At 38.5% G+C, this 22500-nt stretch overlaps 1 protein-coding gene across 2 annotated transcripts in view; it reads left to right on the top strand.

The window, feature by feature from the left end:
* Positions 1 to 22500, top strand: part of LOC136847658 (glutamate receptor ionotropic, delta-2-like) — a 222064-nt gene that overhangs the window by 106067 nt on the left and 93497 nt on the right. For both annotated transcript variants that reach the window (XM_067119459.1, XM_067119460.1), the window contains exon 2: positions 7350 to 7470. The gene's annotated coding sequence lies outside the window, so the exon portion shown is untranslated. The remainder of the gene's footprint in view (positions 1 to 7349; positions 7471 to 22500) is intronic.

Here is a 22500-nt window from a genome sequence, read left to right as displayed (position 1 = left end):
TAAGAACAGTGAAAGAGAATTTCAGGAAAAAAAACTTTACCCCAAACGAAGAGAGCGATGTATCCGCCTTTATAAAAGATGGAATTTGAAGGAAGGTGGGTCGGTGGTTGACTCCAGAGCTTGACGGTTGCAGGAAGAAACTTTCATTGAACCGAGAAATCTTAAACTTGCTGATTTCCGAAGAGTTTAATATTGGTTAAGATGGCCTGACTGGTGCTTCAGCTAAAGATAAGGATGACCAAAAATATTAATGCAAAATAAAATGTGGGTACTCTTACATTGTTGAGAGTGGGGATCAGGGAGGTCTGGGATATAAATAAAGGCAGGTCACCAGTTAGGTGAGTTTCCCTTAAAAGATTCCTGTTGCTCATTTGCTCCTCAGTTTAATCCTTAGTCGGGGTCGCTGTTTTTAGTGAGCCTTCTCCAGCTGTTTCTGTCTTGAACGGCGCATTTCATAATTGGCCTTGGCAGATGTTTTACGGACGGATGACTTTCCTGACTCCAACCCTCCCCCTTTATTCGGATTTGGGACCGACAATGAATTTAGGTGGTCCCCCACAAACCAGTGACAAGGTTAACTGATTCTTGTTGACAAGGATAATAATAGGAAGAAGCTCTCCAAGTATGGAAGCAGTATTCGGAATAGGTATAAATAAGATAAGCTTAAAGTTTTAGTAGTTGGGGAACAGGAATAACTACGATTACAACACACATTCCGGAATATTCAAAGCCGACTTTCAACAGTCTGAAATTTGCCATTGCCTGTAGAGGGTTAAGTGTCGTCATCATCTCACATGACGCACTGTAGGCATTACTAAAGGCTGTTTGCAGCATCCCGTCGCCCTTGAGTTGCACCCACCTTTTAGACTATTACTTTACTTCTATTCCCACTTCCTTTATTCCATCTTGCTCTCCAACCGCTCCAACTCCCTCCTTTCACTGTCCCAAGCGCTGAATGGCCAACAGTGCCCCAGTCTTTGGCTTTATAGACTCATTTTCATTAAACAAAATCAAATTTGCCATCGCTTAAAAAGAACATAAAGTTACCAGCACTGGCCTCCCATTCCTCACCTCCCTCACACACACACACACACACACACACACACACACACACACACACACACACACACACACACACACACACACAATACCGAAATGAGGGAGTCTGAGTCTGAAATATCACCACTCATGAAATGAAAGCAGGTTTTTCGACGCCACTGAACAACTCGACGCAAGCCATTTCTCCATCAAGCATGCCGGGAGTGAAATCTTTCTATTTTTTGTCATTGGCAGACTTGGTTCGCTCACAGGAATACTGCCTAACAATGAGTGATAGATGCGTGACTGATTGACCTCAGTTTTGCCTCGTATTAATGTCTTTATTGACTGACTCTGCAGGTGCACGAACTCCCGATTTTTCCTAAGGGGTGCTAAGTTTGGTGGCAAATTGGTGAACGATGCGGGATAATCCGCTGAATTGACGTAGCCTTGACTTTTGCCTTCAGTTCGACTTAAAAAAAAAAAGGGGGCATCAATTTGGGGGTTGGTGTCTCTTTGAATTGATAGTTACTCCATTTAAAAACCGAACTCGATTTAATCCATAGAGCCATATTATTCATATCATTATCCACTTGTTATTTTTTTTATTTTAATTGTTCACTTTAGTCTCTTCTCTTGCCTCTTTTCTATGTTTATAATTTTTTTCTCACTGTAATTCAGATCATTAGCAAAAATAAGAAATGATGTGTCATTCTGTTACTCGGATTTCGAGATCATTCTGCAGCCATCTTGGTGAGGCACTTATCCTGATTTACGAAGTTACAAAACCGCAAAGATGTTATTTAATTATGAGATGCTGTGCGGCTGCCATTTATGTTTTTATGTGTTTGAAAGTTTTCTTGTATTATTCGACAGTTGATTTTCTCTAGATGATGCGATAGATTGTAGGATAATTGCAAGTGGAGAAAGGCAAGGACAAATAATTTTAACTTGTCACCTCTTATTATTATTATTATTATTATTATTATTATTATTATTATTATTATTATTATTATTATTTATAATAATCCTCTCCAGTAGGTTGATCTTAGTTTAACCAGACCACTGAGCTGATTAACAGCTCTCCTAGGGCTGGCATGAAGGATTAGACTTATTTTCCGTGGCTAAGAACCAAGTGGTTACCTAGCAACGGGACCTACAGCTTAATGTGGAACCGAACCACATTACACCGAGAAATGAATTTCTATCACCAGAAATATTTTCCTCTAATTCTTCATTGGCCGGCCGGAGACTCGAACGCGGGCCCAGCAGAGTGCTAGCCGAGGACGATAAGGACCCATCCAATGAGGCTCCCAGTCTAGAGATCCTGGCCGCTATCTTTCTCCTAAGGGTCTGATCCCCCCTGCCTTGTTTTCTTAGATATTATTATTATTATTATTATTATTATTATTATTATTATTATTATTATTATTATTATTACCAACAAAGTTTGTGGCATGACATAAAACGTCACTCTCATCGAAGTTCCCTGTCATGATATTCGGTGAATGAAAACTAATACCTGTTCAAGCGGACTGTTGAGGTCCGCTGTTCAGCGTGAATCACTCTTAAACCATGTCGCTGAACTGGCTTCCGTTCTCACAGTGATGACAGTATTCCAGATATTGCAGTGATATTCATATACTGCTTACTTTACGTTATCTTTCCATTCTAATACTTTTAAATATGATATTGTAGGGACTACTGCCCTTTGAAATCATTTGTATGTTATCTTTAATTTCTAAATGAGTTAATTTTTTTTTTCGAAACATAATTACCTCCCACGTGTGAACATTCAGTATGTGTATCCAGTGCATTGCGTTCCCTCGTTTATTTATTTATGTAACTATTTATATGTGTATCTCTCTTCACAAGATGATTTTAAGTCACTGATGAGTACCAGTGAAATTTTGTGTATGGATGGCCAAGGATGACTTATATATAATTTGAGCTGTATTTTTTTTTTTTTTTTCTGTTGATAACGCTTCGTGGTTTTTCTGGTAACCCTAACTTTTCCTTTTTAAGGTATTGCTTTAGGAGGAGCACTCGCTGTTTGGTTTGACAGACGTGAATGACGGGACTTTAAACTAGCTCTTGTGATGGCAAAAACACGAAAAGGACAGAAGAGAGAGAGAGAGAGAGAGAGAGAGAGAGAGAGAGAGAGAGAGAGAGAGAGAGAGAGAGAGAATCGCAATCAGCCATGTGAAGGACTCATCATTTTGTATTAATTAAAACCAATGAAAAGACCCATTGATCCCGTGCATTCAGTTCATTCTTCCTCCTTAAAAGGAAGTTACTCAACAGGTGCATCCGCTTATTGGCCCCTTTTTCTCTCCCGTTTAAAATCCTCCGTCCATTATGGCACATTCAAAGGTCCTCGGCTACCTGCGCCATCCCGGAATGGCTGTCTCGGCCAAAGCCCTCTATTATAATCCATTTAAATCCCGAGGTTATATACACAGACACGCTAAACATCTGAATGTCTGTAGGATGAAGGATTAAGAAGATAATCCCATCTGGGAAGAGGACTCGATCCTCCATCCCATCGGATTAGCGATCATCCTGATGTGATCCAACCCCCCATCTTGGCTCTGTCGATGTCATGAATAGAAGGCGCCCTCTGCTGTGTTTAGTTGGTCGTCACTGGCGAGGCATTTATCTTATTTCTTACATCCGCATATACCTTGGTTTTATTTATTGATTATACCATTACTACTTTCATTTTATCCTTCAAGGAACTCTGCAATTGTAAATAATGACTCACTTGCTCCAGGTGGCTCCTTGAAGGCTAGTTTCAGGAATCCTAAGCCAAACCCAGAAGGCGAATTCGGACGTTTCATCTCCCGTGGGAAGTCGTTGTTGACTTACTATGAAATGAATGAATGCAGAGTAAAAGAGACCTTATGTTATACGCACTTAAGAATCATTTTAATGAGGGGATTCGCGTCCCATCTTCTGTATTACCACTTCTGCGTCAGGATAAGGAACGAGTGTGACGAACAATCACTGAATAAAACGTGCTTGTCATGCCTCGGGGACCTGGCTAAGAAGTCTTGGTGACCTGTTATCCACCTGGCCGATGCAATAAGGGTCGACGAAGACGAGACCTTACTTGTTTGAAAATGAGACTTAAGAAGATTCATATTTTTGATATACAGTTCCACGGTCAATTGAACGGGGAATCTAATAATGCACTTGTTTAGCTCGGGCCTGTCAGAAACAAAATAAAAGAAAAAGAAAGAAGGAAGGAAGCGATCGACTTAGCTCAAAAAAAAAAAAGTTAAAAGAATCGGCAAAAAAAAGGAGCTGAAAGAGAATTCCAGAGCTTGGGAGTGGAAGGAACGTCAGTGAAAGAGAATTCCAAAGCTTGGGAGTGGAAGGAACGTCAGTGAACGTGCAATTCGAGGATGACCAATATCTGCTAAGGATGGGCGCCGTCCCGGGTCACAAGGGAGCTTTCAAGGACGCCGAATCTGGTCATTGAACCTTGAGGGGCAACTGATCGTCTCTGGAAGTCTGTGCTGTCTCTGCCTGTTTGCTTCGATTGCTGTTGTGTAATTAAGGACAGGCTCTTTATTGTCCCAATTTGCGTCAGATCATTTTTACTGCTTTAATGTTTTGTCTTCTCATTATCCTTTTCTCTCTCTCATACCACTTTCGGTTCTACGATCGCGACAGAGCAACCTGCGCCCGATTCTTGGTCAGGGCAATAGAAATAATGGTAGGAGCGTGTTCCTTTAAAAGTCCAGTATGCCTCTGCTGTTGCCATAAGCTCAGAGTTGTGTACCAGGTTATTAGTTAGCTGTTGCAGGTCACAACTTGGGTCCTTGGAGTCCCCATTCATATCTTGAAATTGTCCAGCCTCCTTTCTCATAGTTCTTTTCTAAGCATTGGGTCTTCCAACTCCTCTGGAGCCCACAGGAGCCCAGCTGATACCATCACGTACTATTCTTCCGGGGGATGTGGAAGGACATGTCCAGGCCATCTCCGTTTCCCTTTCATCATTATTTCGTCTATGCAGGGAACTTGGTTGTTTCCCCTATAACTTTTTCCTTCTGACTCCTAACATTCTCAGATATTTATCCTGAAATCAACAAAATCATTTCGATATAGTATGATTCTTGTACCATGATTCCTGTCAGTAGGCCTATAGCAGTGCAGATCATACTAGACTTAATATGAAACCTTACTTATAGTCAGGGGGGCATATGTAATTCACTTTAAAAGGTGTGCCAGCTCTACTTTTTCAGTGGTTCCCTTTTAGTCTTGGTGCAAGGAATAAAATGAGACTTGCTGTCAAATTGCCTTTTGCCCATTTTAATAAAAAAAAAATTAAACAGGAAATATTTGGTAAAAAAAAATCTAGAATTCTTCATCGTGAGCTGTGTATTACCTTGACCTGGTGACATATAGCTAATGTAATACATTCCAAATTAGTATGTACATGGTTTTTAGTCTATGGTCTTATTTTGTTAATGTTGAAACACAGTTTTATGACATTTTAAACAATATTAAGTATACAGTTACTTTCTGTTTGATTTCCAAATGATTTTCTCTATATGGCCCCTGTTTGATTCGACGATTTTGGTCTTTCGCTAAATTCGAGCTCAAGAAAACCTTCAGAATAGATTCCACATCTCAAGTGGAGGACCTCTTAAGAGGTAATCCTCACCCCTCGAGGTTGAACTGGTAATGTTTTCTTTGCTTTGAATCTTTACTGGCGCCAGACGCATAGGTTATACTATGCGTGTATTTCTTTTCCTCTCATTATTCGTTTGGTGTTCCAATTGTATGTAATTTCTAGCATAATTTTAATTTCTGATATTCATTGTTATTCATACAGTAATTATCCTGTCGTTTCATACATTTTTTGATAAGTCCGGCATTTCTAACATATTTCCGACATATTCCTTGTGAAATACATAGTTTTTGATAATTACATGCATATGAATTTTTATCCATTCTCGCATACCATTCCAATCATTTAACGACAGCTAAGATTTACTTCGCATTTTCATCACTGCTGCTTCAATTGCTCTTCATTCTGTGAAACGAGGACGAAACATCCTAATTTCCTTATCTTGACTTTGATCTCTCGCCTTGTTTCTCCATCTCGCCTTTTCCCCAAGCTCCAAATCACGTCAGATTCGCAATGCCAAGGAAGATGTTACCATGGCATTCAGTCCCGGGGCAGACTCGAGTTAAGTACCACGGGAGAAAACAGATTTCAATCTCACGAGGTTTTCATATCACTGTCTCCACATTATCAGATCAAGATGTCACTCGCGGACGTCTCGTATTCAAGACCTGGATGCTGTCGTAGTGATTGCTGCTTTCAGTGTGATTGCGTCAGATGATAGGGTTTTTACTTCCTTTTTTTTTATGATGTTTTTTGTCTTTTCTTTTCACTCCTTTTTTGTGGACCGTCATTCTTGCGTTTTGTCCTCCTTGACGTTTTCATACAATTTTCTGAGAGTGATCTTGACTCTGCCTTAGTGATTCAGATGTAGCAGATTTTGTCTGTATTTTTATTTATTTATTTTTTTTTTTTTTTGGTTGTTCCTTGAGCGTACGTGACTTCCATCTTTTTCTTCTTATCGCTTTCACTCTATTTTATTGTCATATATATATATATATATATATATATATATATATACATATATATATACATATATATATATATATATATATATATATATATATATATATATATATATATATATATATATATATACATACATACATATATATGTGTGTGTGTATATATATATATGCATATATATATAAATGTGTGTATATATATATATATATATATATATATATATATATATATATATGTATATATATATATATATATATATATATATATATATATATATACACATACACATACATATATATATACGCATACGCATATATATGAATGTATGTATGTATATACAACAACCACTGTTTAGGTCATTAGACTCTGATTTTGTAAGCTTGATATATATAGCCATGAATTAGCAGGTTAGTGAAGGAATGGTAAACAATGGTATAGCAGCTTTACTTTATGTGCGCCACTGATCTTTAAGTACAAACACCTGAAATTTTATATCGAATATCTCTTAGTTATAATCAAAATCACTTAAAATATACGCCCAGAAAGATAAATCATTTTGCTAAATATCCCTTCATTAAGTTCAGAATTTGTAGAGTAATCAGACAGTGAAAATAAATTAACTATAAAATTTAGGTAAACTACCTTTTCTGTCAAATTACAGATTACCTGAAGCTGAATTTAATGTCCTCGGCTTTCATATCTTTTTCAGTGTCGGCATCGATCAGTGTCGAGTGCTTTTGGGAGAAGATTAATTAATTGTGGGTTATCTGGCGTCACAACTACCAGGGTCACCGACGCCGTTTTGGGAGAGGAGGAAGTGACGTCAGTCAGTAAGTTACATTTACATTGATCCGGTCTTTCTTAGGTAGTGATAGATAGGGGGTCATTATCTCTATGATATTTACAGATTTTTGTTTTATGTTTCTACGGTAATCCCCAACGGGCTTGTATAAACACGCCGCAAAGGTGGATGGATACCAGGTTAAAACCCTCGGGGGTCACTATCTAAGAAACATCCCATTTTTCCTTCTTTGTCAAGTGATTGATTGAATGAATTTATTTTAAAAGTTAACGTTGCGACAACTGGAGTCATTTGAGAGAAATGAGAAAACACGCGGCGTCCTTCTTCCTTAAAATAGAGCCCGCTGTCACCACAAATAGTCGTTTACTCAGGTTGGTGACTGAGTGATACTGTGTGGAAGACTTCGGTAAAAATCCTTTTAATTCTGCTGGTCAATGTCGGTATCCCCCTTTGTAACGTCGTCAGTTAGCGTGCCTCAGATTTTACCGTAAGGTAGTTATTTATTGTTGATTGTTGGTATTTCGTCACCATGTGCTAAAATTTTATGGGAATCTGTGCTTTTATCTTGACAAGGCAGTTCATGTTTATCATATTGTTCATTTCGTTGATTTGGCGGTACCTGTTACTTCAAACCTTAACAGGCCTTTGTGCTTATTTATTAGTTAGTTGAAATGTGTTAATATGTAGTGATGGTGTTAAATCATATTTAGAGAGATTAAATCAATGCAATATAAAAAAACAATTTTTTATGGCTGTACGCTTAAAACCAGAACATCGTTCAAGATATTTTAATATCAGATTAAATACTTGGTTCACCTTTGCAAACTTAGTTGTCAGTAAGCTTCAGAATAAAAAATAATAGCTAAAAATAACTATGACAAGTAACTCCCAACAAATGACAGCACATGAGCAGACTTCAAAATCGAATGTAGAGTTGTCATTAACCTCGTTAACCGCCAAAAGCATTTCTCTGCCAATTTCGGAGCTAAACTGGTACTGGAGAAGTTCTTTCTTTCCTTCACCAATTTTCAGAGTTTATTCACAGTACTTTTCCTATAGTTGACTTCAGTTCCGTTCATCTCAGAAAAGTTTTAGTTGCCAATAATCTGCGGAAATTTCTTTTGATTTTTCTGAAAAGGTCTTGGCTGAGGTTTATTTATTTGCTTATTTAACCGTTCTTCTTTTTTTCTTTGACCGCCTCCGATAAGAAGCTTGAGCTTTTTATTCATTGTTTTTTGTGAGTGTTCGTTAGTTGGATTACGCAAAATGTTAAGTTGGCGCTGAACTGAAGGCATGCTTTTCAGTTTCACCAGTAATATTGTTTATGTGTTGGAAAATTTGGTGGCAAAATGTCAAATAATGCCAGATATCGTTCTTGTATGAAAACGCCTGAAGATTTCTTTTTAGGTTTTGCTTTTGTTCCCTGGTGCTGTTCTTGTTTCACAGTTGTACTTAATGTTGTGTTTAAATTAATACCAACAACTCCTGGGAATTCTCTCCAAATCGAGAATTCTCACCTGTGAATTCTGCAAGGGCAAATTCTAGCACTGATCAACCCCACTTACCCTGATGACATTTGCCCTATCGTACCACTCTGCCATTCTGTTTGGAACCTTGTGCTAAGGCCTGCTGCAAATATAGGAATTATAATTTTTATTAGATCATAGGCTTTAGCCGTGCCTACTTCTCTCCGCTTCTCCAAGGTCAGAACCGACATTACTGTTTAAACTTCAGTTTATTAACTTTGCTATTTGTTCTGGTAAAATCTAAAAAAAAAAAAAAAAAAAAAATTTTTTTGGCCAACCCCCTCGCATGTTCTATCTGCTAAATGTTAATGGAAGCTTACAAATCTAACATTTTCTTGTTCTTGGTATGTTGTTTCTACGTCCTTAGTCGTCCTATTAAGAGGGAGAAGAATTCACTTTCTTCTTTTTACATTTGTGCTTAGGATTAGCTGACTGGTTATCAAACCATTCGTCCTATGTTTAACGCGCGTCATATGAAACTATTTACACCTGACTTTGTTTTTTCATTCTTGAGCCCCCAGCGTTTAGTCAGGATCTGTAGTTGGCCGTAGTATTTCACCAACAAATCCTGCTGTTAGTTTTGAACCAACGTGGACTTCTAGTAATGCGTCCATGAGCCCAGATAGTTCCATCTCCTGAAACCGGAATTCAAATATCTCGCGTAGTCTGCCTCGTTAACTTGACCGTCAGATACTTTTATAAGCCTGTCACTATATCTTATTTTCTCTGTTCTCTGTAGGCTCATCATTTTTCAGAAAATGGCGTGAAAAAAACTTGTTTTTCCACTTGCCTTCATACAATTCTCATTTTTCCACTTGCCTTCATACAAGTCTCATCATTTGGAAGTTATTCTTGGAAGTCCTTCTTACATTGTGAGTCATTTTGGGTGATCAACTTGAGCTGTTCAGCTTTTGGCACTTTCAAATTGGTTTTTGCTCGCCCGCCGTAAGTATAATGAAGAAGATAATCGTTACGATTTTCTCTTCATTATGCTTATTGCCAAGGAGCGTCTTTTGGGGTGGCAGTAGACTTTCTCACGATTACTGCTTTTGAATAATTTATCCCGTGGCATACGAGCCACAGCTCGGGCTGTCACATCTTCAAAGTGTCATTAGCACAAGATCTCTTATCACTAACAAATACAGGAGTTACTTATTAAAATTCAGGTTTTACTGTTTTCAATGAAAGAAAATCATGCCTACCTCAAGGTCGGAAAATATCGCGGGTCCTTTATTTTCTGCATAGTGAAGTTGTTGTTTGTGATTTTAGGGGTACACTCACCACTTGGAAATGACCAAAAAACCTCATTTACAGTACGTTCTCTTTCAAGAGCAGGTTGGATTGAAAGATATTTAGGTATACTCGCATACTCAGCACTGGCTCTCTCTCTCTCTTGACTGAGTTCCTCGTTGGCCGAGTCGGTAGAGTTGTGGGCTAGCACTCGCTAGGCCCGAGTTCGAGTCCCGGCTAAAGAAGACTTAGAGGAATTTATTTCTGGTGATAGAAATTCATTTTTCGCTATGATGTGGTTCGGATTCCACCAATAAGCTGAAGGTCCCGTTACTAAGTAACCAATTGGTTCTTAGCCACGTAAAATAAGTCTAATCCTTCTGGCCAGCCCTAGGAGAGCTGTTATTCAGCTCAGGGGTCTGGTAAAACTAAGGTATACTTAACTCACTCTTGACTTCTGGGACCTCCTGTAATTCATGGTCTGTTGCAACTTCCATGAGAATTTTGCCACAGTTGGTCATAGGAGTTTATGTGCCGTGGCTGTGGCTTCCATTGGTGGTAACCCACTTAAGAACTATTCAAAGTACACTTTCTCTGACTTACCTGATAAAATCAGCAGTGATGTAGCAAATCAGGGATTGTCTCTTTCTGTTTATTGCCTAGGTTTGGAATCCCCTTCCTGTCTCCATTTACCCAGTTAAAAACCTTCCACTGTTTAAGCAAGGTAAGCATCACCTACTGGAATGTGAAGTTATACTCTTTTTAAACAGCCTCCTCTGATTTTGCTTTCCTTAGGGTCTGGGCCAGATAAGGACATTAGGCTGCTATTCTGCTTGGCTCGAGTTCGAAATGTGTTTGGTCATTGAATGTGCAATATCCCTAAGTATACAATTGCGAATTCAGTAACCTTTAATAGAGAAATATCTTCACAACTAATTATTGTAAAGGTGCTCTCCTCGTTGTGATATGATTTTTTGTTAGAAATTCTTTAAAATCAGTCTTCATTGAAGAGGAGATTCCATCCAACATTCACCGTTCATCATAATATGAAACAAGATCATCAACGGAAGCCAAACTAGCAAGGGTCTAGAAACCTCATCCCAAAATCCAATGCAGAGACACATACCCTACTGAGGCTACTGTGAGGGACAATGGGTCTCAAGTGAGCCCGAAAAAACAACAAAGTAGCTGGGCATCGCATCAACGCGGGCACTTGGGTACTTCGTTCCTTTCTTTTAGCCTTCCTCTCTCTCTCTCTCTCTCTCTCTCTCTCTCTCTCTCTCTCTCTCTCTCTCTCTCTCTCTCAAGAGAGACGGGAATAGCGGCTGTGGGAGACAGTACCGCGTAGCAGCTGCCTTTGTTCCTGTCTACGAGGGACGGGTGTGTTTTGACAGGGAACACAAGAGCTACTGAAAGCATTCATCTGTTATTCTCGTTGCCAAGACGACGGGTATGGGATCATCGCTTCGACGCTCGACATTCATAATCATTTGCCTTGTGATGACTCGGCCGTGGCCGTATCTGTCAGGGCAATCTCGATGGCGGTGATTCACATCGTCGATAAAGGTTGTTATTAATGAGGAGGGAGAAAGAGTGGGATTAATTTTTAAGAAAGGAGGTGATGAATAAGGAACGTGTGTTTTGTCATGGCGATAACAAGATGTGATTTTTATAATAAAGGATACACACTCATACATCATTTATATACTCGTATGTATGTGTGTGTATGTATGTGTGTATGAGTGAATTTTTATCACATACACCGTGACCTTTTTTAATATTCACAAACATTAAGTGACAAATGTCGTTTAATATCCAATTCGCTCTACTGCGGGAATATCACCGAAGTAGAATTACAACTGATTAACGACTCGGTACCTGGGAGATAGCCGAATGGTTACCGTCACTGAAAGTCGTCGATGTGTACTGTTGGGTGTTCGAATCTCCCAGGTACCGAATCGTTTATATCATTTATAAATCTCCTTCAGTGATATTCCCGTAGTAGAGCGAAGTGGATATTAAACGACATTTGTAGCTTAAATATATATACAGGGTATTCATAAAGTCATAGTGCAACTTAAAATACTTGTAGCTTCGTAACTATACATGATTAAATTAATCTGTAAAAAGGATAAGAAAGAAGAATGACCTAAAATTTTTTATTTGTCTTGTTAATTTTCAATACGTCCACCATCATTACTAATACAAAGAGAAATACGATTCTGCAGTTCTCGGAAAATAGTTCCCAGCTGATTTCCTGTAATACCTACAATCACATTCTGTAATACCTACAATCAATAATACCTACAATCACATCAGTTATCCGTTGCTTTCAAGTCTTCTAAAGACCGAGACTTAGTTGAATAAACAATACTTTTCAGATGTCCCCCTAAAAAGAAATCCAATGGAGTCAAGTCTGGTGAACGTGGAGGCCAAAATAATGGTGGGCCTCTTTCAATCCATCTGTTAGGAAATTTCTCATTTAGAAACTGCCTAACTTGCAGTGGAAAGCGGCAAGGTGAACCATCTTGTTGAAAAACTGTATTCTCTTTATGTTCTAACTGCTAAAGCTTAGGAAGAAAGTAATTTTGTAGCATTTCTAAATATTTATCACAATTAACAATACGTCCTTTATAAAAAAATGACTCTGTGATTCGATTTTTTCCCAAAGCACACCAGACATTAATTTTGAGAGAATCGCGTTCATGTTCAACAGATTCACGTAGCTTTCCAGTTCCCCAAATACGGCAATTATGCCTGTTGGCCTTGCCACTAATGTGGAATGTTGCTTCGTCAGAGAACATTAAATTATTAAAAAGTGCATCATCAGTATTAACTCCTTTCATCGAATTAATGACAAAAAGTAAGTCTTGCATGATAATCCTCTCCTAACAACATTGATGCGTTTGGATTCTGTACGCTTTCAATTTAAGTTTTTCCCGCAGAATCTTATGCACAGTAGATTTTGAAAGCCTCAGCCCCAAAGATGCTCGTCTTAGGCTTTTTCGGACTTCTTTTAAAAGATTGTTCTGCAGATGCTACAGTTCCTTCTTCAACACATGGTCTACCAGACCGCGGTTTATCAATAAGAGACTCTGTTAACTTGAATTTCTTCATCCAACTGACTATGCAATTCATGCATGGTACTTCTTTGTTGTACTGGGTTGTAAACTTTCTTTGGATAGCGACAGTGTCCCTGTATTTTAGCTCAGCCAACCAAAGAACGTAGTTTACTTTCCCTTCTAGTGAAGCCATGGGTCAACAGCAGTTCTGGAAAAGAAGACATTTCTTAGTTTCAGAAGTTGTGAAAAGTATTTGACAAAATGAGTAATAAATAAAACTTCAGACGAACAGAAAAATTAGACACATCCAGCTTTTTTATCATTTTACAGATTAATTCTATCATGTATAGTGACGAAGCTACGAGTATTTTAATTTGCACCATGACTTTATGGAAACCGTGTGTGTATTTATGCATGTGTATGTATATATATATATATATATATATATATATATATATATATATATATATATATATATATATATATACAGTGGATAAGAAATTATGGCATGGAGGACTGCCTTGTTATGTATACAGTATTTGATATTTTTAGCATAAATGTCTAGGTGGTATGTTTTGATAAGAATATCATTACTCAGACCAGAGTGTCCAAATTAAGCAGCATCTTATTCTACGTAGAATTCAACGACATCAGTTCGAAAAGGAATGCCATATTACCTGTAAGGAGTCCCAGAAAGCAATTATATTTTACTTAATCGGTTGAAATCTTCGTGCCACCTGTGACTGCCGGGTTACCTCAGGTGCCACATTAAGTTGCCTCTACCAGGTGTTAACCGTATCACCATTGTTCCCAAACCCTTGGATTTAGAAATCTTCTCGCTTGAGGTGTTACTCAGACGCTGAGCCTGTGTGCTCATGTATAAATATATTCATTATTTTCCTATTACTTGTTACTTTTAGTCTTCTTTAAAAGAAAACTATTGAGATGGCGTTTTGGTCTGTCCGTCCGTCTTCAGATCTTAAAAACTACTGGGGCTAGAGGGCTGCAAATTGGTATGCTGATCATCCACTCCCCCATCATCAAATATACCAAATTGCAGCTCTCTAGCCTCAGTAGTTTTTATTTTATTTAAGGTTAAAGTTAGCCATGATCGTGCTTCTGGCACTGCTATAGGTGCCAACAACACAGGCCACCACCCGGCTGAAATTTTCAAGGGCCGTGGCTGAGTTTCATACAGCACCATACGCTGTACAGATAACGCGATTGCCCCGAAGAAACTTCGGCACATTTTTTACTTTCTTTTTTTGTTAACTGATATTGATATTGTACACAGGTCTACTTGTACTCATTATATTGTATGATTCCTTTCATTCCTAAGTCTAGGCCCTTCCATTTTCTCATGTAGGGCATCTTTTACCATGGGAGTTTGCAGTGTAATTTCATGTATGGTCATTACGATTGGTGGCAATAGTAATATCTATTAGTCTTAAACTGACTCGACTCTCAGTCGTCCATTTCAATCGCTCTCTTGTCACAAGAATCTCTCTCTTTTGCCCAAATCCCATCCTTTTCTCATTTTCTTTTTTCCCCCCTGTGTCTTCAAGCCAGGACGAGACAGGGACCCTGGATCGCTCCTCTCACCGTCCTGTGCACTGAAACAAAATGACTTAGAAGACGAGGAAACCTTCGCTGTCAAGCCCAGATTTTTCTCTTGGAAATTCGTGCTCTCATACTCTGTCTTCCCGCGGAGACAAATGGGTTCTTCGTTAGCGTCTAAACGCGAAGGTGGCGCCAGGGAATATAGGCTGTGTCTCCTGGCTGTGTTGCTTTAGGCAAGACCGAATCTTTGAGGAACAGATGGGCGAAGTATACTTGCAATGTGTGCGAGAAACAAGGGCGCAAAGGATACGTACAGTGTTTCATTTGTTTTTTTCTTTGTATGCGAAAGGATCTGTATCTGTCAGTTCTTGGTTTCTTTGACTATTCACTATTATTATATTACTATTTTCCCTTGTTTTTCGATTTACATGTTTCACGGTGTTCTGGGGCAGTTTGGGTTTCAATTTCATGTCTTTTAACCTTGTTTCTTACATTGAATTTGTATAATGGTAATATATATATATACATATAAAATTGATTTATATATGTAGCATGCGATATGACTAGGTCTTTTCTAAAACTGTAATAAGAAGGAGAGCAAGGTTAAAATAAATTAAGAAATTGCTGCAATACCGTCAAGACAAGTGTTAAGTAAGAAGTACAAATTATAGGGAGTAAGAGTAGAAAAAAAATAAAAGCTAATAGCTCGGGACAAAACGCAGAAAGAAAAGAGAATAAAGAATACAAAACGAGAAATACACAGTAAGCAAGAATAAACAACGAGAAGACAAATACCGAAATAGCAGAGAGAGAGAGAGAGAGAGAGAGAGAGAGAGAGAGAGAGAGCTAAATTAATGGACACGAGTCTGGAGAGTGAGCGAGGCCGAAATGAGTGGCACTGAGAGAGAGAGAGAGAGAGTATAAGGCACGAAAGAGAATGTCGTGGAGAAAGGAGAACGGGTAGAGAAGCGGGAGATTGGGGCACGGGTACTTTAAGAGTAGCGGGTCCCAGTGCCAACCCCTTAACTACCCCCACCCTCCACCCTCCCCAGCAGTTCCTGGCGACGACGATGACGGCAGACTCTCCCCCTGAGGGAGGTGCCAAAAAGCGAGGCGAGGGCCCCTGGCCCGTCCCAAGATTTAAGAGGCTTTCGACATTCCACGGTTGTTTGCGGAAATGTTTTCTAAGGTAAGCCATTATTCAAGGCGTGCCCGGAACAAAAACAACAGATAGAATTTATATTAAGAATAAGGGAGTCGCCCTTCTCGCGATGTTTCTGCCAGATATGCTAATTGGCATTTTTCGTTCACTTGTCTTCGGCTATGTTAATCCTCCTACGTAGGCTATTATTATTATTATTATTATTATTATTATTATTATTATTATTATTATTATTATTATTATTATTATTATTATTGGATGTTTTTGATGACTTCATTAATCGTATCAAGGTTTGATTTATTATAAATGTTTCTAAATTTCCCTTATATTACTAGTATTGTATACTTAGAATACAATGAATATCTAAATGCGTACTAGTGAACAGTGATATCGCTTGTCAAGCTGACCTTGATTTAGAAATTAGAATTTATTTGTTCAGGTGTATATCATATTTTTAGACACACTGATAAACAGGAGAGAGAGAGAGAGAGAGAGAGAGAGAGAGAGAGAGAGAGAGAGAGAGAGAGAGAGAGAGAGAGAGAGGATTTTCTCAGTCTCAACGTTTCGTTTTCATATGACTGGTGACTCCTTCGTCCCTGTGAACGTGCAATCTTGTGCCGTTGTAAATTTAGTGGGGAATAACTCCATATTTTTTTTTTTTTTTGTACTTTCAGAGCCGTAAATAATTTAATCTTCTATGCCTTTAGCTCGATTGGAGCCCTTTTATTTTCTTCCTTTTAAGATAAATTGCTAAAACTCTGTTAGTCTATTTTAATATATATATATATATATATATATATATATATATATATATATATATATATATATATATATAATTATATCAAGATTCACTCCCTATTATTATGCATTCCCTAATGCATTCTTTTAAGTCCTTCAGTGTTTTGTGGCCATTACTCAAGGTTATTGTCTCGGTATATGTAGATTTTTTTACGTATATAACTCAAATCTGTAAACTGATATCTTTATGACACATGTTTTGATTAGGATGATTAAGTTTGACACTGAATGATCACTTCCATAATCGTGTGCTGGAAGTACTTTCTGGAATACTCAGTAACAATAGTTTAATTTATATTTCTTTAACTCTACATTTACTTTTCCTGACCCTTCTTACTACACAAAGTAGGAACCTTGATCTACCATAATAGCAACCCCCCTCTTTTATCGGGGTTTGGGAGCGGCGTGAGGCGGGGTTCCAACAACAGCAACAACAGCATCAGAAGTATCATCATCATCATCATATCATCATCATCATTATCATTATCACCATCATATTGAACTGGGAATAAAGATAAGTTGGTACGGCGTCTCTCAAAATGAACTCCTTGCTCCCAAATCCTTTTTTGGAATCGCCGTCGAGACCAGCGAGTGAAGGCAAATAGCAGCGTCCATTAAATCTAATTTATTTTGTTGTTATCCAAATGGGAAGCTCGTGCATCCTCTATTTAAACGGCTTGGGAGCAATTTGAAGCACAGCGGGACGGTCGTCACTGATATACTGGTATGAATTCTCCCCTGTCCAAATAAAGTTATTAAAGGAGTGGTCGATTTTCCGCCATAGTGCTTTCGAGAAGCAGACTGGCCCATGTTGCTGTTTCCTGTACCTCTCTCTCTCTCTCTCTCTCTCTCTCTCTCTCTCTCTCTCTCTCTCTCTCTCTCTCTCTCTCTCTCTTAGCGGCTGGTGTTCGTATCATGGGTTTATTTCAGTTGCATTTTATAATAGGTTTGCGTTAAAATATCGCTTCCTAGGTTTTGAAAGTAATCGTTCATAATATAATATCTAAACTATGCAAACCTTGTGTTGAGACATATTAAGAGAGAGAGAGAGAGAGAGAGAGAGAGAGAGAGAGAGAGAGAAATTCTCGGCGGGTTAGGGGGATCAATCCTTGAACCCTTCCCAATTGACCATTATTTGAAACTGGTCATTGGGAATGATGATGTCAGTCAGTTCTTACTCGTAGAATCAGGAAGAAAGAATGAGAGAAAGTCAGTGTAATCACTCACAGGAAAAGAGAGAGAGAAGAGAACGTGAGAAATGAGAACCCACTTACCTGAGGCGCTTACTAGGCAACAAGTTAGCGATCAGTAATGAGTCGGGGCGTACGAAAATAGACTCGAGAGGTCGGTCCCGGATGAGGGGAAACTCGTTAAATCGTATGCAGCCTGGCACGTGAAGTCAACCAGCGCCCATCCGTCTGCAAGTGCGCTTTTGGCGTGCACCTTATGCTTACATATTATTGTGTTTAATGTTCTGATTTTATAATTACTTTTCAAGGAATCTTTTCCAAAGAGTCAAGGTGTGCGACATTTGCATGCGGATATTTGGAACTTCGATGTGGATTTTTCGCTGTTAATTGAAATATATAATTTTAAAAATCTATTTAATTCAAAAAGGATGTAGAGAAATATAGGTGGCAATAATCCTTATTCTATGAGATAGAGATAGATGCATATACATATACCTATACATACATACATGCACACACACACACACACACACACACATATATATATATATATATATATATATATATATATATATATAGATATATATATATATATATATATATATAGATATATATATATATATATATATATATATATATATATATATATAATATATATATATATACATACAATTTTATTTCATTAATTTCTTAGCCACAGATAGGAAAACTAAATCTATACTTTCTTATAAAGTTACATTTCTAGAATCATAAAGAGAATTATGAATTTAAGTATAAAGTTGTATAAAAAATATGCATTCAATTTTTTTTTTTTTTTCTTTTCTACATGTGATTTCTTTTATTTTCAAGACTTGGGTGCAATTGCAGAACTCGGATTTTAAAGTGATTTTTTTGCTTCTGTTTCCTGTTATGGTCGGTTTGCTCTAGGGGTGCACGCGTCTCTTAAAACATGTGCAGATGCCCTTCATGGAGAACTGTATGTTCAGAGAGAGAGAGAGCGAGAAGAGAAAGCTCGCTTTTTGAAAGGTAGTTTGTCCAGAGAGAGAAAGAGAGAGAGAGGGGGGGGGAGAAAGCTCGCTTTTTGAAAGGTAGTTTTTGTCCAGATAGAGAGAGAGAGAGAGAGAGAGAGAGAGAGAGAGAGAGAGAGAGAGAGAGAGAGAGAGAGAGCTTACTTTTTGAAAGGTAGTTTTTGTCCAGAGAGAGGGAGAAAGCTCGCTTTTTGAAAGGTAGTTTTTGTCCAGAGAGAGAGAGAGAGAGAGAGAGAGAGAGAGAGAGAGAGAGAGAGAGAGAAAGCTTACTTTTTGAAAGGTAGTTTTTGCCCAGAGAGAGAGAGAGAGAGAGAGAGGAGAAGGGAGAACTGGCTTTTTGAAAGGTAGTTTGTCCAGAGAGAGAGAGAGAAAGCGTAATTTTTGAAAGGTAGTTTTTGTCCAGAGAGAGAGAAAGAGAGAGAGGGGGGGCGATAGGGAGAAGTGGGAATAAACTTTCGTTTTAGAAAGTGATATATACTGTACATGTGAAAGAACAGGAAAGAGAAGAATAGCCCTCTTAGTAGCAGTACCTGAATTTTGAGAGAGAGAGAGAGAGAGAGTTACTGACAAAACGTACCTCGTTATCCAAAATGAATTCTTACTGGTGAATGTTCAGATTATGCTGGCCTTAGGCCAGCACGGGCTCTTGTTCCTAGAATAGCACGTACCCATTTCTTAGGTAATAGTTTTCTTTTTTTTGTATGAAAGTATTCTAAAAATAATATAAGAAGCGCCCTCCAGAAGAATCGAAAATTAATTCTCGGCATATTTACGTAATAGTAAAATTAAAGTAAAGTTTGGGGTGTTTTCCGTCAAAAAAAAAAATAATAATAAATAAATAAATAAATAAATAAATAAAAAAATCCAAGTAATTTACTAAAGGTTCGTTGACTCTCTCTCTCTCTCTCTCTCTCTCTCTCTCTCTCTCTCTCTCTCTCTCTCTCTCTCTCTCTTTTATTGTCAAGGGAACCGCATGAACTTGACTCCAGGGTAAGATAATCCCTTTGCGTTTGACAATTGAAATACCATTTGTTTCCGACCATACGCTAGTGGGTGAATGGTAAGATTTCCTTCAACGAGATTAGTAATCTAAACGTCTACGAGAACACGAATAAGCTCGTTCCCATGTTAATGGGCTAAGACGATGAAAGTTTATATTCTGGCGGTTGTGGACAGTAAACACAAGTACACAAAATACCTTGACAAGAAGGGGAAAATGAAAGAAAAAAGCAGGTGTTGTGGAAGTGGGTTCACTTCGTGAAATTAGTTTATGGTCTCTTCCATTTTAAATCATCACAATTTACAGTTGAGACATATCTGGAGCGGATCGATCATCATGAGATGAGAGCTGAAGATACTTCTACAAATTGCGCTAATCCAAGATGAGTAATAATTAGGCTAATGCACTTTTGTTTCATGAATCCTTTTGCATCGCATCAGGAGTGACGTTTTAGATTTTTGTAAATATATGACAAATGTAATCGTATAGCTATGAAATATTGAAACGAATACTGCAGAAATTAAGTGAGTCGTTTCAAGAGCTCTACTTCGCACTGCTTATCCATCATAATTAATCAATTATTTCTGTGCTTCAGTTTCTTATTTCCCGTTTTATCCTTCTGATTCTCTCCTTCATTTCAAGAGATTTATGTTTCCACAATCAACGCTCTGAAATAATTCATTCTTTACCACATCTCCAAAATAACGCCAGTCAGAACCTGAGATGAGAAAGAGAGAGAGAGAGAGAGAGAGAGAGAGAGAGAGAGAGAGAGAGAGAGAGAGAGAGAGAGAGAGAGAGAGAGAGAGAGAGATTAACAGAAAGAAAGCGAGCCAAAAAGCAGAACCACGTCACTTGAGACCTGTAATCCAAGCCAATGATTAATAGAGAGAAAGGATGAAATAACTTAATGGAGATGAATTATAATGTATGTTACGGCACGAAGGTTTTGCGTCCTCTGATATCCGAACCCCTCCTCCCTGCTTCTTCCCCAACCCCCTCCCCGCCCCCTGCCGTGGCATCTCCTTGGATGTCTGCCATTCCCCTCAATGGTTTTTTTCTTCCCCTCATGCTTTCAACTGAACTTCTAATTTGGGTGCTGGTGAGCACGTTTACATATCTTCCTGCGACCCATGTGTCACTGACATCCACCTCCGTCCTACCCTAGGCCCTCCTAGGTCCTGCCCTTCCCCTCCCCCCTCCTGTCCCCCAACAAGAGCTGGGTATGAGAGGGGGGGGATGCCCACAGGGCATTTTGAGTTTTTATGGGGGGAGGGTTTGAGTTAGGGAGTGAAGAAACAGGGGTGTGATAATAAGGGGGTTTATGGAAGAACACCCAAGTGGTGCATGTGTTGGGTTGCAATGGCTATGGCAGAGGGGGTGTGGGGTTGGCCAATGGCAGGGGTCAGGATGGACCCGAGAGGGGATACTTAGCCAAAGCATCCTTTGGTTCTCATTAAATGCGAGAGTTAATGAAGAATAATTGGGGGAAAACTAACCCCAGCCGTGTCATTCTCCTAAATGAGACAAGGGCCCTTCAGGAGATGCTCTGAAGTAGGGAGAGGGAATTGCAACGAGTGAGGAGGAACTTCTCGTGGCGTCAAGTCACGGTACATATTTTCCAAGCAAGCATTGTCCATTGTTGATATTACTAATAAAAATTTTAATAATATATTATTAATTATTATTATTATTATTATTATTATTATTATTATTATCATCATACATCGCATGAGCGTCCTCTTACACATAACAAGTCGGAATTGACATTCTTGCTAAGTAAACTTCCAGAAAACAGAATGCTCGTATGTGTAGAGGAAAAAGGGGGAGAGAGAGGTAGCCGAAATAAATGTTAAATACGAAATGTTTGCAATTTGGTTTCAATGAACTCTTCATTTTGGTGTATTTCATCGTAACGAATAGACGACGATCAGGTGTCGTGCCAACAGAACTTGACACCAGATCATTTGGGGCTGAGTTGGGGGTAATGTCCACCTGTTATCTCACTGGTCAGTAGTTTAAATCCCGAACGCAAAGTTTTGTCCTTTCAGCGATAGTAATAATAATGATAATAGTTAGTGTCAGCTTAGGATCCTATTCAAATATAAGGTGAAAGTACCCTGGAGAAAAATTTATTACTGTTATTGGCATTTTGTGTTCGGTGACGTAACTCCGGTGCTGCGCAGGCAAGAAATACAGAGTTTGTCGCGAAATGAGATGATAAAACTACCTTATTTGTTTGTGCTTGTTTTTTTTTCACATTCTAGTATCCAGTGGCATGCGGTCTATTTCCGTTTTATTGTTTTCCATTCTGCGCCCCGCGTGGGCATTTGTTGTTGATAGCGTCGGGGCAGAGATCCACCCCGGTCATTAATGGAGTCGAAGGGATTTATAAGATTTGCAGCAGAATCTTAATTATTTGTGGCCCTCGGGGCAGAAATTCGAGGCTAGAAGTAAATGGCAATAAATGCCTGTAATGATCACGATCCTCTAATTTATTTCGTC

The sequence above is a fragment of the Macrobrachium rosenbergii genome, chromosome 17 (genome assembly GCF_040412425.1).
Source record: "Macrobrachium rosenbergii isolate ZJJX-2024 chromosome 17, ASM4041242v1, whole genome shotgun sequence".
Taxonomy (NCBI): Eukaryota; Metazoa; Arthropoda; class Malacostraca; order Decapoda; family Palaemonidae; genus Macrobrachium; species Macrobrachium rosenbergii.
This window is presented reverse-complemented; position numbering and strand designations above follow the sequence as displayed.